Source organism: Nicotiana tabacum, chromosome 3, assembly GCF_000715075.1.
Source record: "Nicotiana tabacum cultivar K326 chromosome 3, ASM71507v2, whole genome shotgun sequence".
In the NCBI taxonomy this organism is placed as follows: Eukaryota; Viridiplantae; Streptophyta; class Magnoliopsida; order Solanales; family Solanaceae; genus Nicotiana; species Nicotiana tabacum.
In genome coordinates this window covers 165,549,379-165,567,873 of record NC_134082.1, presented here as the reverse complement: position 1 = coordinate 165,567,873, position 18,495 = coordinate 165,549,379, and the positions used below count along the sequence as shown (strand labels likewise).

General features: G+C 40.6%; 1 pseudogene; it reads left to right on the top strand.

Annotated features, from left to right (window-relative positions):
* Positions 1-15,377: 15,377 nt before the first annotated feature.
* LOC142177929 (uncharacterized) lies at positions 15,378-17,561 on the top strand (annotated as a pseudogene).
* Positions 17,562-18,495: the final 934 nt, after the last annotated feature.

Genomic DNA, 18,495 nt, shown 5'->3' with positions numbered 1-18,495 from the left:
GGCCAAGTCACCATCATCAAAAGTTGCATCCATATTTTGTAAATCTGTGACCAACTTATTGAAACTGGTGATATGTTCATTCATTGTGGTACCAGGAACATAGGTGAAGCGAAACAGTCTCTTCTTCATGTACAATTTATTTTGACTATTTTTCTTCAAAAATTTATCCTCCAGTGCTTTCCATAATTTACTTGCAGAAGTTTTCTTTGTGTATGGATATTTCTGCTCTCTAGCAAGGTAGGATCGAATGGCACCGCAAGCAACACGGTTGATAATTCTCCAATCTTCTTCTCCAATAAAATTTGGTCTTTTTTCTTCAATAGCAAGATCTAGCCCTTATTGAAAAAGGACATCTAGAACCTCGCCTTGCCACATCCCAAAATGTCCTGACCCATCAAAAATTTCTACCGCAAATTTCGCATTTGACACAATTCTTGTCATAAGCGAAGATGCCAATGATGACGTATTACTGACACTTGATGTAGATTCTTCTTGTTTATTGTCTCTCTTCTTTGACACAAATATTATTTAATAGCTGACGACACAAATCATGATTATTTCCTTTCTGGTGTGGAAGATCAGACTAAGCTGCAACCACAGAGCATACTCAGACAGAACCTTGACTCAGTTACCAAGATAAATCTTTTCTGATGTGGAAAATCAGACTATGCTGCAACCACATAGCATACTTAGACAGTACCTTGGCTCTGATACCAATTGTTGCGGAAGCCAAATGTATATAGTGTGAATGAGTCACAATTACTATACCAAAAATTATGGCAGCCACCAAATAATAAATAAGACAATAAAGCAACAATAAAAGGAACACCAGAATTTACGAGGTTCGGCCAATTTTGCCTACTTCCTCGGACACAACCAATATTTTATTCCACTCCAAAAATACAAGTGAAATAATACTAAAGAGAGAAGATACAAATACCTTAAGAAGATAAGAAGGCAAATGAGAGGTGTGTTTAAATCCTAAACATTAGACCTTCTTTTATAGGGAGAAATTCTTCCCAAATTAAGAATGTGGGAGTTTGCCATTTTCAACGGTGCTGGCATTGGGTTTGTGGTTCTTTGTATTGGAATTGGGGTTTCTGTTATGCATTTTGTTTAGAAGCTTTGGTGGTTAAATGCATTTTATTTGTCTGTTATAATAGTTACAACAGTCGGGTATGGTGAAGGAGTTTTTTTTTTGAATAAGGTGGTGATAGAGCATTCATATCAATAGACGGTCGTATCTTTGCATCGATTTGGTTGCTTGTGTCTACACTTGCAGTTGCTCGAGCCTTCCTTGACTTGGCTGCGGCCAGAGTAGATAAAAGTATATCTAGAATTGTATTCCCTGGTCTTGGCGCCTTTTGGCTTTTGAGCTGGAGTATGAATCAATAATGACAAATGTGAAATACTAAAAGAAGAATAAATGGAACCTAGAAGTCAACAGTAGGTCATTTTTGTCATAGAGAAGTAGTAATAACATATCGATCTCCAGCAACCATAGAGCTATGATATCTTTTACATTCTTAGCAAGGGAAATCTCTAATCCTTGATACTTGAGCTATGGTTATTTGACGAAGTGAGTAGTAGATGAGACAATTGTTTTTTCATTTAATAGCAAGATATTTGCAGTTATTTGAAAACATCATGAATATGTGGAAAACGTACTCTCCTATTGAACTCCTCTTTTTTTACCTCCCTCTTTACTGGTGAAAGTATTAGGATTTATGTTGCCTGCAGTGGTTGTATCCTCCTTGCCTAATTTGTCTAGCATGTTGATCGATGAATTGACTTGCCATGATTTTGGCATCTCTAGACCATATATTATATACTGTATAGTATGGAGCATGTAAGAGAGAGAGAGGTGTAAAAAATTTGTTTGTACATATCAGTGGAACATTTTTGTTCTTCGGATATTCTTTGAGTACTCTAATACTCCATTTAGCGTTGACGAGTGGATGCTATTCACAAAGAAACATGCTTTCTTCTAGAAATCCTACAACAAATGTTACACGACGCCTTCCTGAGATTCCTTGGAAGGGTGATGTACGGCGAGGCAACTGATGTCAGTGTAGTTACTATCCACCAACTGAGGTCCCCTCCGTACGCTAGACGAGATTGTCAGTGCCGTACAGAAAACCAATGTCAAGAGCAATTGAGAGAACATAAATGAGAATTGAGAATGAAAGAAAGCTCGATTGCATTAATAAAAGCTATTACAGAAAAGCAACGCGGTGTCGAGAGGGAGAGACACCAGTACAGAGAATTGTTTGCTTGCTAGCAAGTTTGATTGCTTGATCCCCCCTAATAGTGCTTAAAAAAAATCAAAGTTACAAGACTAGACTTAACTAAGCTAGAGAAACATAATGGTAGTACATGAAATAAAACTACTCTATATTTACAATGAAAATGACTTAGTTTTCTACAAGGCAGAAACAGGTCCGTTGTCAGCAACATTGTCTTTGGCATCACAGTCTGCGCGCGCGCGTTGTCTGCACGCGCGATGCTGTGGCATCTGCCTGCGGCTGGGCGCGGGCGAGGGATATTGGTGGGGCGACAGAGGCACATGCGCACTTGTCACTTGGCGCAGCCAAGACCACGTGGCCGTCCGTGGAGATAGGCATTGGGAGTCTTTCTAGGATGCCACGGGGCGTGCCCAAGGGGGCATGGGGCATGGATGGAAAGCCGCCCATGACATTCTCTCCCACCTGAGTTGGCAATGTCCTCGATGCCTTACTTGCAAGATAATCATCAATTAGGCTTTTGTAGGCTTTGAGGTTTGTTCCCCTCTCCCAAGTATTCTCCTCTGCATCACAACCCTGCCATTTCACCAAGAACTCTTAGTGATCTTTCCTTGAGGCGTGAATCACTCGACCATCAAGGATAGATTCAACACGCCTTTTTCCGGTTGAATTGGGGCCTCGAATACTGGGTATTGTGAGCTGGCTCCGTGAAGGATCCTCCGTGTCTTCCCGAAAAGGTTTCAGAAGGTTGACATGGAAGACGGGCTGAATCCACCAAGCTGGGGTATCCACCCGGTATGCAACTTTCCCAATGCGCCTTTCAATGGACAAAGGTCCAATGTATTTTTGCAATAGGCGAGGGTCATGGACCCCCGCAAACAAGTACCGCTTTGGGATTTTGACCATCACTTTGTCTCCTACTTGGTATTCAACAAAGCGATGATTTTGATCAGCATGCCTCTTCATCCGCTTTTGGGCTTTGACAAGATAGCTCCGCACTATCTCCAAATTTTGCTTTCATTCTTTTGAGAAGCTAGCAGCTCGAGGAGATTTAGACATGTTTGGTGCATTCACAGTGTGTGGGAGTAGCGGTTATTGTCCGGTAACAATTTCAAAAGCGTTTTTTTGTACTAGAGCTCTTTTGTGAATTGAACACAGTTGAGTTACATCTAGAAGCTTCACCCAATTCTTCTGCTATACAGTTACAAAGTGGTGGAGATATTCCTCAACATACCATTGAACGGCCTCGTCTGGCCATCATATTGCGCATGAAAACTTGAGCTGTGACTCAATTTTGACCCGAGGCACTTACAGAGCTGGGTCCAAAAGTTGCTAGTGAAGCATGAGTCACGATCACTAACAATGTCTTTGGGCAGGCCCCAATATTTGACGACATGAGAGAAGAAGAGTCGAGCTGTATCTTCTGCTGATATATATTGTGGGGCTGCTATAAAGGTAGCATACTTGGAAAACCGATCCACCACAACCAAGATAGTTTTGAGATCTCCGACCTTGGGCAATGCAGTGATGAAATCCAGGGAAACGCTTTCCCAAGGTCTCTTTGGGACAGCTAGTGGTTCCAAGAGTCCCGCTTGTGTCAAGCAGTCCAACTTGTCCTCCTGACATACTAGACAAGTCTTCACATACTGAGTGACATCATCGGCCATTTGAGTCCAATAATATGCACAGCGAAGTAACGCCATAGTGCGTTCTTCACCGGGATGGCCTGCCTATAGAGTATCATGAATTCTGCCAGAAGAGTCCTTCGCAAATCTCCTCCTTTAGGAACATAAAGTTGGTTCCCTTTCACTTTTAGGAAATCATCTTCCATATAGAACTGGCGAGTCTTGCTCTGTCCAACCAAATCAACCAAATACTATGCAGCAGGATCCTTGATGAGTAGATCCTGTATCTGGTCCTTGATGGCGGTGGCTACTTCGCTCCCCCTTAGGGTGGCGAGTAGGCACACCGATGCTAGATCAGCTCTCCGACTGAGTGCATTACCAACATGATTGGTCTTCCCACTTTGGTACTCCAGGTTGAAGTAGAACTCAACTAGGAGTTCCTGCCACCTACCCTATCGACCATTCGGCTTCGGCAGGGTCATGAAATGGCTAATTGTGACGACCAGACCCATCGTCTCGTGAGTTACCACCCTGTTTTCCCCATTTCCTATTTATTTATGCTTCATTATCAGTATTGGGTGTGAACGAGTTGATTCGGAAAGGTTTTGAAAGGAATTGAGACACTTAGTCTCTTTTAAGAAGGCTTAAGTTGAAAAAGTCAACCAGACATTGACTTATGAGTTAGAAGGCTCGGATGTGAATTTCGACGGTTCGGTTAGCTCCGGGATATAATTTGTGACTTAGGAGTGTGATCGGAAGTAATTTTGGAGGTCCGGTGTAGAATTAGGATTGAATTGGCGAAGTTAGTATTTTGGCGAATTCTGGTTGATAGGTGAGATTTTAATCCGAGGGTCGAAATGGAATTCTGAGAGTTTTTGTAGCTTCGTTATGTCATTTGTGATGTGTGTGCAAAATTTCAGGTCATTTGAACGTGGTTTGGTTGGGTTTTTGATCGAATGCGTGTTTTGGAAGTTTTAAAAGAACTTAGGCTTGAATTCGATGTAATTCGATGATTTTAGTGTTAGTTGAGGTGTTTTGATGATTGGAGCAAGTTTGGATGATGTTTTAAGACATGTTGGCATATTTGGTTAGAGTCCCGAGGGACTCGGGTGAGTTTCAGAATGGTTTCGGGCCATTTTTAGGCCAATTTAACTTGCTGGATTTTGACAGCAAGGTTCAAAATTTTTGGTGCGAGGAGCATAATTTGGAAGCTTATATCTCGTAATCTATAAGGAATCGGAAAATGTATAAAACATAAAAGTTGTAGCCCTTGTATTCTAGTTTCCAGAAATTTAAACCATTTGACTTTGGACATTTGTACAGAAAGTTATGATCGATTGAATATGGCTGGTAAAGCTGTCTCTGGTAGACTTTTAGTGACGAAATTGGACTTTTAGTGATGGGCGGACAGAAACTTAAAGACCAAAAATGCTGATTTCTTCATTTTCGTTTTGGGATTTTTGGAGCTCGGTTCTTGGGCGATTTTGAGGTGTTATTCACGATTTCAACTCAAGTAAGTGTCCTATACTTGAAAGTGTTTATATTACATATATCCATGGTTATTTTCATCGTTTAATTCAGATTTAAATGGAAGAAATCAGGATTTTTGCAAAATCTTCCAAAAATGAAAAATTAAGATTTGGAGGTCGAGTTGTTGTCGGAATTTGATAATTTTGGTATGGTTGAACTCGTATCGGAATGGGTTGTCGGATTTTATAAGTTTCGCCGGATTCCGAGACACGGGCCCCACGGGCGAATTTTGAGTGCAATTTCGGATTTTTAATGGAAAGTGTAGAATTCCATATAGAATTAATTTCTGTAATATTTATTGATTGAATCGAATTATTGTGGCTAGATTCGAGACATTCGGAGGTCGATTTGAGAGGACCTTGTGGAGTAGTATTTTGCTCAGGTTTTTGCTAATTTCGAGAATTTTGGTATTTTTCGATTGTTTTGATTGGGATTTGTTTCCTTATCATATTATGACATATTCGTTCTGATTTTGGATAGATTCGACGCACGTGGAGGCCAATTCGAGGGGCAAAGACGTCGCGAGCTAAAGAAGTAGCCGGTTCGAGGTGAGTAATTGATGTAAATGATGTCCTGAGGGTTTGAAACCCCGGAATTTCACATCGTAACGCTATATTAAGGTGACTTGCATACCGGATAACGGGCGTGGGGTAGAGCACCATTGGGGATTGTGACTTGGTCCGTCCCGAGAGATGTTTTTACCGTGTTTTCTACTTGAACTAAATTGAGAATCATCCTTACTTGGATTTAACTGTTACATTTGGGCTTCTTGCCAATTATTTGAATCCTTCAGGGATTGACATCACTGTTTTCGCATACATGCATATCATTTGATCTTAGTCCAAGGTTTTTAAATACTGTTTTGCAAACTCAACCATCTTTCTAAGATTTGAAAACTTAAATGGTATTTTTAAATGATATTTTGGGCTGAGAACTACTGTTTTACAAATGCCCAAGGGGATTATGATGGTTTCTGTACTGAGCATGAATCGAGCTGCGCGGCGCAACAGTATTACATTAATATTGAGGCCGAGAGCCTAGTTGAGTACATTGATATTGAGGCCGAGAGCCTGGTTGATTATACAGAGATTGATACGAGGACGAGGGCCTAGATTTGATGCCATGAGATGGCTTGATATTGCGCTGGGCTGTAGTAGCCCCTCCGGAGTCTGCACACACCCCTCAGTGAGCGCCGTCGATGATAAATAAATGGATGGCTCGGGCTGCACGCTGCGGTGGGTACTAGAGTGTACCATCATATGCATTGCATTGCACTCATGCATTTGTTTTTATCTGTTATACCTGTCTCAGTATTTGGTACTCTGACTTAATTGACTTGTTGCTTCACTATTTGTTGTTCTAAACTTCCAGTTATAGTTTACTTTGTATTTTTCCATGATTTCTTATTCTCAGCCTTTATTTATGTTTATTACTCACTGGGTCGGAGTACTCACATTACTCCCTGCACCTTGTGTGCAGATCCAGGTACACCACATGCTAAGTGAGGAATTGTTTAGCTGAGCAGGCAGTATCCAGGAGTATTGAGGTAGCTGCATGACGTTCGCAGCCTTGATCTCTTCCCTCTATCTCTATCTTTTATTCCGTATTTTTTTCCTAGACAGACTTGTAATAGGTGGATATTCTGTATTAGAGGCTCATATTCGTGACACCAGATTCTGTTGGGCTATGGTATGGTATTTTAATTGAACTTCCGCAGATTTTATTATTAATTATACACTTGAATGAAATGACTTAGTAAATTCTCCATGATATTTATCTATAATCTGAATAAGAATTTGGGATAATGTTGTTGAATGTTCGGGCTAGCAGTGTGTTGGGTGACATCATGACCGGGGTTGGGGTCGTGACAAGTTGGTATCAGAGCCTAGGTTACTTGGTTTCGCGAGTCATGAGCCGGTTTAGTAGAGTCTCGCGGATCGGTATGGAGACGTCTGTATTTATCCTCGAGAGGCTACAGAACCTTTAGGAAAACTTCACATTCTTGAATTCTTATCGTGCATCCTTGATTCATCTTGAAAAGAAACTTTTGAAATTCCTTCCACGTGTTCGTATGCGCGCATGGGCGCTCAGTATTAGATATGCCTCGATGGCTTGTGATTCCCCTATCAAGGGGCGAGGTGTTATCTCTTTGAGTTTATGGTTGGCCAGTCTGGAGGACTTGAGGTTAGATATTTGCCTATGGAGGGAGCGCCGAGGTGCTGATTGTGTAAACAAGTATTTTTGAACTTATATGTTCGGTAGTGTCCCTGTTAGTGGAAATGATGGTTGTGGCTATATGATGAGTATGTTAGTACTGCGAGGCGTATCTATATGATTTGGAAGCGACGAGAAGGGTCTGCTGAATGATGGAAGAACTAATAGATGCTTGAAGTCCATCGTGATTCAAGTTATAGCCCGAGTTATGGGCGTGTGAAGAATCTTTTCATGTCTCCTAGTTGGGAGTGAAGTAAATTTCATGTTGCGGTATGAGTACAGACTCAGGAAGATCAAGTGACTACGTAATGCTTATGGCGGTGGAAGGTATGCAGAAATGTTAGTTGGGGGCAAAACAGGTGGGTCATCTCCTGCGGGGTGTTCTAAAGTTGTGTTATCCATATGTTATCTATTAGAAGACCTCAATTACAAGTGAATAAAATGTGTTGAAATCTAAATTGGATCGCCTAGAGAGTGGGCTTAACTGTTGTGTGAGTGAATGCGAGATTTGCAGAAGAGTTAAAAATTCTAAATGATATGTGTTTCCACAAGCTTATGAAGGATCGAGTTTAATCTCACTATGGTATTGAGGAGACAATGGAGTATATGCATTATGAGTATAGTATGTTGTGATCTATGTCTTCGAGCCAAGTTGGGGAGCTTGCTATTGGTTAGCGGATTGTGCGGTTATGTACTATGTTAGTTCCAATTTGATGCATGCTGGTGAATTAGTTCTGGTTGTGGAAATTGGGCCGAGAATGGCACGAGTGAAGGAAATTTTTTGACAAGATGTCATGAGCTCGGATGAGCAGGAGATAAGTTTTGATATTTACGGTAAATTGGTATTGTCTTCAGCGTCACCTAAAATCGGTGTTTTGTAAAAAGGGTTTTGCGTCCTGGTTAATGATTCTTGATCGCTCTTTAGAGTTAGTGCGACCGGTGGTTTGGAGGTACACTCTAGATATTGTTGTGGTAGGTTATGGGAGTGTGTCCCACGGGAAGATTATATAAGTGTGGCATGTGATCACTTGATTGATTAAAGATGTAAACCAAGTATGAAGTTTGTGACAGTGTCGTTAAATTGAAGATTCATGCCTGGAGGGCACTTGTCATATTGGGTTGTGAACTGGGGAGGATTACTCCGATTGTGATGGTTGTTCTTGTGTGTTATGAGAAAAATGGGAGTTATTATGGACCTTTAAAAGGTTATCAGACTAGTTCAGTGTGATCAGAATTAGCTTAAAGTCGGTGGATAGATTTAATGTGAATAATGGCTCTATATCAGACCAGATGTGTGCATTTTAGTAACGCGGTCCTCATGAAAGAGTAGTTAGGTTGATGTTTCGTTGTCAGATATTTCGCGTAGTGATGCATTGCGCCATGTGAGTTATGAGACGGCTTGAGAAATTGTTATGTGTTGAGAATCCGTGTAGGAATGACGTTATATGAGCATCTTGGCTCTTGAAATTCAGACTATACATCGCACCTCAGTTGTGTTTGAGTTTTGTAGCTTATAACGCTATATGTCCCTCAGAGATATTATTATGCACTTAACATGCTTACGACCGATACTCGGTATTTTGTTGTAATAAGCAAATTTGGCTCGATGTGCATCTCCTTATGTGAGATCTATGTGTGGATCGGGTGGCACGCCACCATGGGTATGTTATCTGTATCGGGTTGCACGTCGCAACAGTGTGGTGTTGATTATAGTTTTCTATATGCTATTTTGTATGCCTTGTTTCCTGTTTTCTAAGGAAAGTCTGTATTAGTGCGTGGGATTGGTAATTCTTTCCAGAGTTCGTTTTCTTTTTTTGTATTTCATTCGAATTGGTAGCCTATTGGCATATTAGGGCATCATATGCGGCTTTTGATTATGTCTGGGGTGGCTTATTGCCTGAGCAGTTCGTAATGGGTGAGACGAGATCATAGAATTTGAGATTAGTGCAGTCTAAGTATATGAAGTAAATTAAGGGGTTAAGACCGTTGTTTGGTTCAGAATGAGGTGATAGTTCTTGCCAGAAGTATAGACCCAATGAATTGTTGATTCGGCGGTGTTATGAATTTATACAGATCTCATTCGTCGTATCAGTATTGTAAGAATTTGAACAAGACCTATGTATGTCATGCAGAGCATGGGATGTGTCATGATTTTTCTTCTAGATGGGATCAATGAAAGTTCTTGACTAGTTGAGTACGTGAACGTTCATGGTTCGGAAAGGAGGTGAAGTCCTCATGTTACCTTAGGATGGTATGGTATATGTGATATGTTGTGAAGGGTTAAGATTTGCATGTGTAAGGTTACAGTTCAGTTCTGAATGGAAATTCATAACATTCTTAGGCGGTATGGGCAACTTTAGGTGATTAGAGAAATGAGCTTCAGATGATTAGGGTGAATGATCTTCAGATGATTAAGGAAATGGTATTGCTAATTGGAAGTGATTTGATGTAGTATATGTCTCAGAAAAAGGTAATGTGATTAAACTGATGATATTTCGGTAGTATTGCGGCATGTTCTTAGTGGGTCCACTGGTGGTATTCGGGTTTGCTTGGTAGCACAGGGAAATTTTGAGTATCTGTCATGGAATGATTGGGTATCAAAGGTGTGCATGTATTTACACGGTGGAAACTGGAATCAGGTATGATAATTTGTGTGCCATATGGAGTTGGAGGCTGGGAGTTCTCATGTACAGGCTAGGTTGTGGTGGTGGATCGTGTGTATTCGGCACCGTTTAGCGGCAATCGGGATTTGGAGGCTCGAGTGGATCTTTGTTTGCTAGTATGTTAGATTTTTGATGTGATGTCGGAATTCAGACTGGTTGTCTTAGTGTTGAGTGATTCTGAATTATTGCGCTACGGGCAATACCGAAAATGCCACGGGTTGAGTGATGAAGTGCATTGGATTATGTTCTAGCAGAGTGGTTTATATTTCAAAGGACCAGCAGACGGTTGGGAAGTATTGCTTTCTTAATTGGGCATTCGTGATGGATGTCATTTCAAAGGTTGCTATCATTAATTCAGTTCCAGTGTTGGGGGACTTTTCAGATGAGTTTCATATGGCTAGGCATGTCGCCGAGTGAGGTTGTTGATTTCGGTATTAATTTGGTGCCGGGCACCGGATCATTTGGCTCCGATAGGAGTTGTAGTAGTGGAAGTCAAGCGGGATGAGTAATTGGGTGTTGCTCGGTGAATAACATAACGGTTATTTTCCATCAGGTTTGCGTGGTGTGTGTTATTTGTTTCACCATGGGTATAATGATGTGCTTTGGCTCCAGACATCAATTGAGCATGGTTGTTGATTTCAAGCATAGTGACTTGAGGTGTTTCCTGTGGAGTAGTATTTGGATAGGAACGCGCGTTGCAGCAAAGCTGTGTGGAAACATGACATTGTGGGTCAAATTTGTGTGTCTTATTTCTATGATGTGAGATAGGGTCTCAGCCTTGTGTTGTGGCAGTATTGGTGAGTTTGAGGTACAACTCTCTCAATTGAGTCATTTTCATGAATTGAGTATGTTCGGACCGTTTCTTATTGGTGCAGGTATTATGCAAGTTGTGGCTTAGGCATGTATTGATGTGTCATGTCACCTGAGTAGTGTCTTTGGTCAGAAGAGATCGTTGAAATCATTAATGAATGCGAACAGATTCGATTTCAGCATGTGTGATGGGTAAATATTGAGGTTCAGTTCAAAATTTGCTATGGTAATTACCAGGAGAGAAATGACTTCATGAATGGTTGACATAGGAAATGGTTATGATTTATTGCGTGTTTCCTTTATCATTGGAAGTATGTGCAAGTGTTGGAATGAGGCTTTAGTTGTTAAGAGGTTTTCTATCGATATTCGATTATTATGTGCAGCTACTATGAATAGAGATTATCGTTTTGAGTGTTTGAGTTATGTGGTATATCAGATAATTGCACCTGATGTTGCAGGTATGGGTTATTACAGCTGGTTCGGGCTTATTCTGAGTATGGATGTGAAGTTCTAATCTTGTGTATGATTTCGGAAGGTGCAGTGTGGTTCTATGGTTTATGGACTAGATGGATTGTGAAATTTCAGCTATGTTGTGTTATCGGACCTATGCGAGATAGGGTAGTGTGGGATCACCCACGGGTATATTCTTGGTAAAGTCGTTCAGCTATTGGTTGGCTTCTAGGACAACTCTGGGTACGCTCGAGGCAGCTCCTAATAAGTTGGGAAGATGTGACGACCTGACCCGTCGTCTCGTGAGTTACCGCCCCGTTTTCCCCATTTCCTATTTCTTTATGCTTCATTATCAGTGTTGGGTGTGAACGAGTTGATTCGGAAAGGTTTTGAAAGGTTTGAGACACTTAGTCTCTTTTAAGAAGGCTTAAGTTGAAAAAGTCAACCGGACATTGACTTATGAGTTAGAGGGATCAGATGTGAATTCCGGTGGTTCGGTTAGCTCCGGGAGATGATTTGTGACTTAGGAGTGTGGTCGGAAGTAATTTTGGAGGTCCGGTGTAGAATTAGGCTTGAATTGGCGAAGTTAGTATTTTGGCGAATTCCGGTTGATAGGTGAGATTTTGATCCGAGGGTCGGAATGGAATTCCGAGAGTTGTTGTAGCTTCGTTATGTTATTTGTGATGTGTGCAAAATTTCAGGTCATTCGGACGTGGTTTGGTTGGGTTTTTGACCGAATGCGTGTTTTGGAAGTTTTAAAAGAACTTAGGCTTGAATTCGATGTAATTCAATGATTTTAGTGTTAGTTGAGGTGTTTTGATGCTTGGAGCAAGTTTGGATGATGTTTTAAGACATGTTGGCATATTTGGTTAGAGTCCCGAGGGGCTCGGGTGAGTTTCGGAATGGTTTCGGGCCATTTTTAGGCCAATTTAACTTGCTGGATTTTTGACAACAAGGTTCAAAAATTTTGATGCGAGGAGCATAATTTGGAAGCTTATATCTCGTAATCTATAAGGAATCGGAAAATGTATAAAACATGAAAGTTGTAGCCCTTGTATTCCAGTTTCCAGAAATTTAAACCATTTGGCATTCAGACATTTGTACAGAAAGTTATGATCGATTGAATATGGCTGGTAAAGCTGTCTCTGGTGGACTTTTAGTGAGGAAACTGGACTTTTAGTGACAGGCGGACAGAAACTTAAGGACCAAAAATGCTGATTTCTTCATTCTCGTTTTGGGATTTTTGGAGCTCGGTTCTTGGGCAATTTTGAGGTGTTCTTCACGATTTCAACTCAAGTAAGTGTCTTATACTTGAAAGTGTTTATATTACATAAATCCATGGTTATTTTCATCGTTTAATCGGATTTAAATGGAAGAAATCAAGATTTTTGCAAAATCTTCAAAAAATGAAAAATTAAGATTTGGAGGTCGAGTTGTTGTCGGAATTTGATAATTTTGGTATGGTTGAACTCATATCGGAATGGGTTGTCGGATTTTATAAGTTTCGCCGGATTCTGAGACGCGGGCCCCACGGACGAATTTTGAGTGCAATTTCGGATTTTTAATGGAAAGTGTAGAATTCCATATGGAATTAATTTCTATAATTTTTATTGATTGAATCGAATTATTGTGGCTAGATTCGAGGCATTCGGAGGTCGATTTGAGAGGAAAAGACATTGTGGAGTAGTATTTTGCTCGGGTTTTTGCTAATTTCGAGAATATTGATATTTTTCGATTGTTTTGATTGGGCTTTGTTCCCTTATCATATTATGACATATTCGTTCTGATTTTGGATAGATTCGACATATGTGGAGGCCAATTCGAGGGGCAAAGGCGTCGCGAGCTAAAGAAGTAGCCAGTTCGAGGTAAGTAATTGATGTAAATGATATCCTGAGGGTTTGAAACCCCAAAATTTCACATCGTAACGCTATATTGAGGTGACTTGCACGTCGGATAACGGGCGTGGGGTATAGCACCATTGGGGATTGTGACTTGGTCCGTCCCGAGAGATGTTTTTTCCGTGTTTTCTACATGAACTAAATTGAGAATCATCCTTACTTGGATTTAACTGTTACATTTGGGCTTCTTGCCAATTATTTGAATCCTTCAGGGATTGACATCACTGTTTTCGTATACATACATATCATTTGATCTCAGTCCAAGGTTTTTAAATACTGTTTTGCAAACTCAGCCATCTAAGATTTGAAAACTTAAATGGTATTTTTAAATAATATTTCGGGCTGAGAACTACTGTTTTACAAATGCCCAAGGGGATTATGATGGTTTCTGGACTGAGCATGGATCGGGCTGCGCGCCGCAGCAGTATTACATTGATATTGAGACCGAGAGCCTGGTTGAGTACATTGATATTGAGACCGAGAGCCTGGTTGATTATACTGGGATTGATATAAGGCCGAGGGCCTAGATTTGATGCCACGAGATGGCTTGATATTGCGTTTGGGCTGTAGGAGCCCCTTCGGAGTCTGCACACACCCCCATTGAGCGTCGTCGACGAATGAATGGATGGCTCGGGCTGCACGCCGTAGTGGGTACTAGAGTGTACCATCATATGCATTGCATTGCACTCATGCATTTGTTTTTATCTGTTATACATGTCTCAGTATTTGGTACTCTGACTTAATTGACTTGTTGCTTCACTATTTGTTGTTCTAAACTGCCAATTATAGTTTACTTTGTATTTTTCCATGATTTCTTATTCTCATCCTTTATTTATGTTTATTACTCACTGGGTCGGAGTACTCACATTACTCCCTGCACTTTGCGTGCAGATCCAGGTACACCACAGGCTAAGTGAGGAATTGTTTATCTGAGCAGGCAGTATCCGGGAGTATTGAGGTAGCTGCATGGCGTTTACAGCCTTGATCTCTCCCCTCTATCTCTATCTTTTATTCCGTATTTTTTTCCTAGACAGACTTGTAATAGGTGGATATTCTGTATTAGAGGCTCATATTCGTGACACCGGATTCTGTTGGGCTATGGTGTAGTATTTTAATTGAACTTCCGCAGATTTTATTATTAATTATACACTTAAATGAAATGACTTAGTAAATTCTCTGTGATATTTATCTATAATCTGAATAAGAATTTAGGATAATATTGTTGAATGGTCGGGCTTGCCTAGCAGTGTGTTGGGTGCCATCATGACCGGGGTTGGGGTCGTGACACTAATAGCTGTGTTGTCTGTCTTGATCACGAACGGGTTCCCTAGTAGATAGTGCCTCCAAAGGCACAAGCAATGGAAGACAACCAATAATTCTTTCTCATGGGCAACATAACGCCGCTATACATCTTTTAGCTTCTGGCTCTTGTACGCTACAGGACGCCCTTTTTGTAGCAAGATTCCGCCGAGAGCATAGTTGGATGCATCAGTTTGTACCTCGAATTGCTTGTCCAAATCAGGGAGGGCCAAGACGGGGCTACTAGACATAGCCGCTTTCAATGTGTTGAAGGCCTCCGCTCGCCTGGGTCCCCAATCCCAGGGCATGACCTTCTTGAGGAGTTCTGTCAATGGCACTGCGATGACGGAGTAGTTTTTCACAAATCACCCATAGAAGTTGCATAGTCCAAGAAACGACCTCAAGGCATGGATATCTTTAGGTGGCGGCCAATCTATGTTTGCTTGAATCTTCTGTTGGTCCATCTTGATCCGCCCTTCCTCGATGACATGTACGAGGAAGTCAATCTGCTTTTGAGAAAAGGAGCACTTGGATAGCTTCGTATATGATTCGTGCTCCCACAATCGGGCTAGGACCTTCCGCAAGTGCTCCAGGTGTTCTTCCAGTGTTTGGATATATACCACAATATCATCAAAGTAGACCACCATGAATTCATCAATGTACTCTCGGAAGACTTGGTTCATCAGAGTGCAAAATGTGGCTGGGGCGTTAGTTAAGCCGAACGACATAACCAGGAAGTTATACGACCCATATCTTGTCACACAGGTCATCTTGTGTTCATCACCCTCTGCAATCCGAACTTTCCAATAACCTGTCTTCAGGTCTATCTTGGTGAACACCGTCGCACCACCCAGGTCTATCTTTGCGAAAACTACAAAGAGCAGAGCTCCAGCTGACCCAACAACGTCTGACTTCTATTTCCCAAGAGAAATCATCTCTAACATTCTCTCCCGTCTCCCCAGTGTTTAGAAAAGAGATAGCTTCGTCGCTTTAAGCGCGAAGCGAAGCGACGCGACCCAGTATCGCCTCTAGCTGCCTGAGGCGACTCGAACGAGGGAAGCACACACTTCAATGGACGAAGCGACGAAGCGAGGAAAATGATGTAGCGATCGCTTCTGTTAAAAAACGCAGAGGGCTCTTTTTAAAAAAAACAAAAACTTTGGGTCTGTTTTTTTATTATACAAAACAGACCCCTATATCGACAAAACATACCCCTTCGACGAAACAGACCCCTTCGACAAAACAGAGACATTGACAAAACCTAGGGTTCTCGCCATTGCTGACCCCTTCTCTCTCGCTCGAGCTCGACCCCTTCTCCCTTCTCGCTCGCGGCTCAACCATTGCTAGCCATTTCTCCAGTCCAGGTAGTTTCTTCTTCTCATTCTTCAGTTCTTCTCATTTTTTTCTTTTTTCTTTTTTCTTCTTCTTCTTCTTCTTCTTCTTCTTCTTTTTCTTCTTCTTCTTCTTCTTTCTTTCTTTCTCTAGTCTAGATTCTCCTATTTTTTCTTTCTTTTTCCTTCTCATTTTAGTGAATATTTCAGTATATAAAATTAATTATTATATAAGTTATATTTTCAATTTATTTGATTAATTTTATATGTATTTCATTTTAGAAAATTAATTATTATATATATATGTTATATATGTTATATTTTAGTTTATTTGATTTTTTTTAATGTGTATTTTAGTTTCTAAAATTAATTATTATATATATTATATGTATTTTCAGAATTGCGCTTCACTTTAATAAAGTGTGCGCTTCGCTTTTGAAGCGAGGCGAGCCCTTGTCGCTTTTTTGCGCTTCTCGCTCTTAAAAACACTGCGTCTCCCTGTTAAGATACTTTTACGGTTCAGGTGCTTTTGCAAGCATTGGCGAATTCTAAGCCCAACTTCATCGCCGCCCATTTCCGCCACTCCTCTGCTTTGCAGTCCAGTACAGGTTCTTCACCTGTTCTCATATACACCCACCATAACGAGACATCTGATCATGTAGTTTCACTATACAACCCGCTTGAACAATTAGTTGTGGAACTTGACATCCCTCATCCTTCCTTCTTTCCTCATACGGTCGCTTTGGGTCCTATCAATGGCATTGTGTGCCTTTTTTAGAAAGCTTCAGGTGATGTTTTTTTCCTTTGGAACCTAGCTATGAGGCAGTATAGGATGGTGCCACTTTCAGGGAACAAACCCAATGAGGGAGTGGTGCATTAGTGGACATCCATCGGGTTGGCGTTTGATCCCCAAGAGAATGATTTGTTGATCTTGAGAATCTTTTGTGTTGTGCCAGGATCTACAGTCCGAACCATGTGGAAATGTATTCAACCAATAGTTTCGGATGGAAGAAACTAAAATGTGACCTGGTTTGTAACTGATGATTTTGGGTTGCGTACAGTGTTGGTGCACTTGTGGGTAAAAAAGTATTAGAGAAGTTACCTATATGTCAGGAATCGGAGAGGTGGCTCAACAACGTCTTGTGGCCATAGAGGATTCTATTGATTTGTTAACTCGGGAGGAAAGAGACGAATGCTATATTAGTGTTTGGGTAATGGATGAAGAAGATGGTTGGAGTAATAAATGCAAGGTAGGACCATTATTCGGTTTTGACAGAATTGTGGGCTGTTTGAGGAATGGTGACATTGTTGTTGAGAATGAAAATGGACTGTTGTTCTTTGATCCAGTGACTAGTTCAGTTAAGCAAAACTGAGTGTTGATAATGAAAAGAAGGGTTCATATGAGATTTCCAACTATTCAGAGAGCCTACTTCTGATTGAATGGATGCTACCAGTTAAGAAGCAAGCTAAAGATAATTGGCACGTCAAAACCTCGTAAGATTCGGTGATTGCACTATAATTATACTATAATTTATGTGTAATACCCTATATTTTTAATAAGGGTGTATTGGTCATTAGCAAAATAATAATAATAATAATAATAATAATAATAATAAGAAACTAACAAAAAAAAGAATAAGTATCCAATAAAGGGTCGAAGCCCATTCTGTGGAAACAACAAATAAACAAAGAAAGGAAAGTGAAATAACGGGGAATGAAATAGAAACAAAACAAAAATAACCAAATGAAAGAAAGAAAAGGGGAAAACATGTCTACTTCAGAAAACGCAGAAAGGGATTTCAAAGGGAGAGGAAGAAGAATAAGAAGAAAAAAGGCTGGAACCAAACCTTGAGAAATCTTAAATGCGCATTGATTCTTACGGGTAATACTCTAATTTTTCATCTGGGTTCTTTTCTTCTGGTAATTCTTTTATCTCGGTTCATATATTTGAAGGGTTTCACAAGGTATAAGAAATATAATACCAATAAGAGTTATTCTGGGCAAATTATGCAATTGAAAGTTAGCCGATATTACTGTATGATAGATTCACTTGGAAAAGAGAAGGGTATTGATGTATTTGTATGTGACGATCCGGCCGGTCGTCTTAAAAATTAACACTCCGATCCCCTATTAATTGCTTTTTCGAGTTTATTTCTGCTATTTTGATTTGCCGGGATGTTTGGTTTTAAGTTTCGGGGAGTTTTGGGACACTTAGTCCCAGAATGAGAGCTTAATTGTTGAAATGTTGACCATAATCGGAACAGTGTGAAGACGGCCTCAGAATAAAAATTTGACGGTTCCTTTAGCTCCGTTGAGTGATTTCGGGCTTAAGAGGCGTGATCGAATTATGTTTTGGAGGTCCGTAGCTAATTTAAGCTTGAAATGGCGAGAGTCGAATTTTTGAAGTTTCCGGTCTGATAGTGAGATTTTTA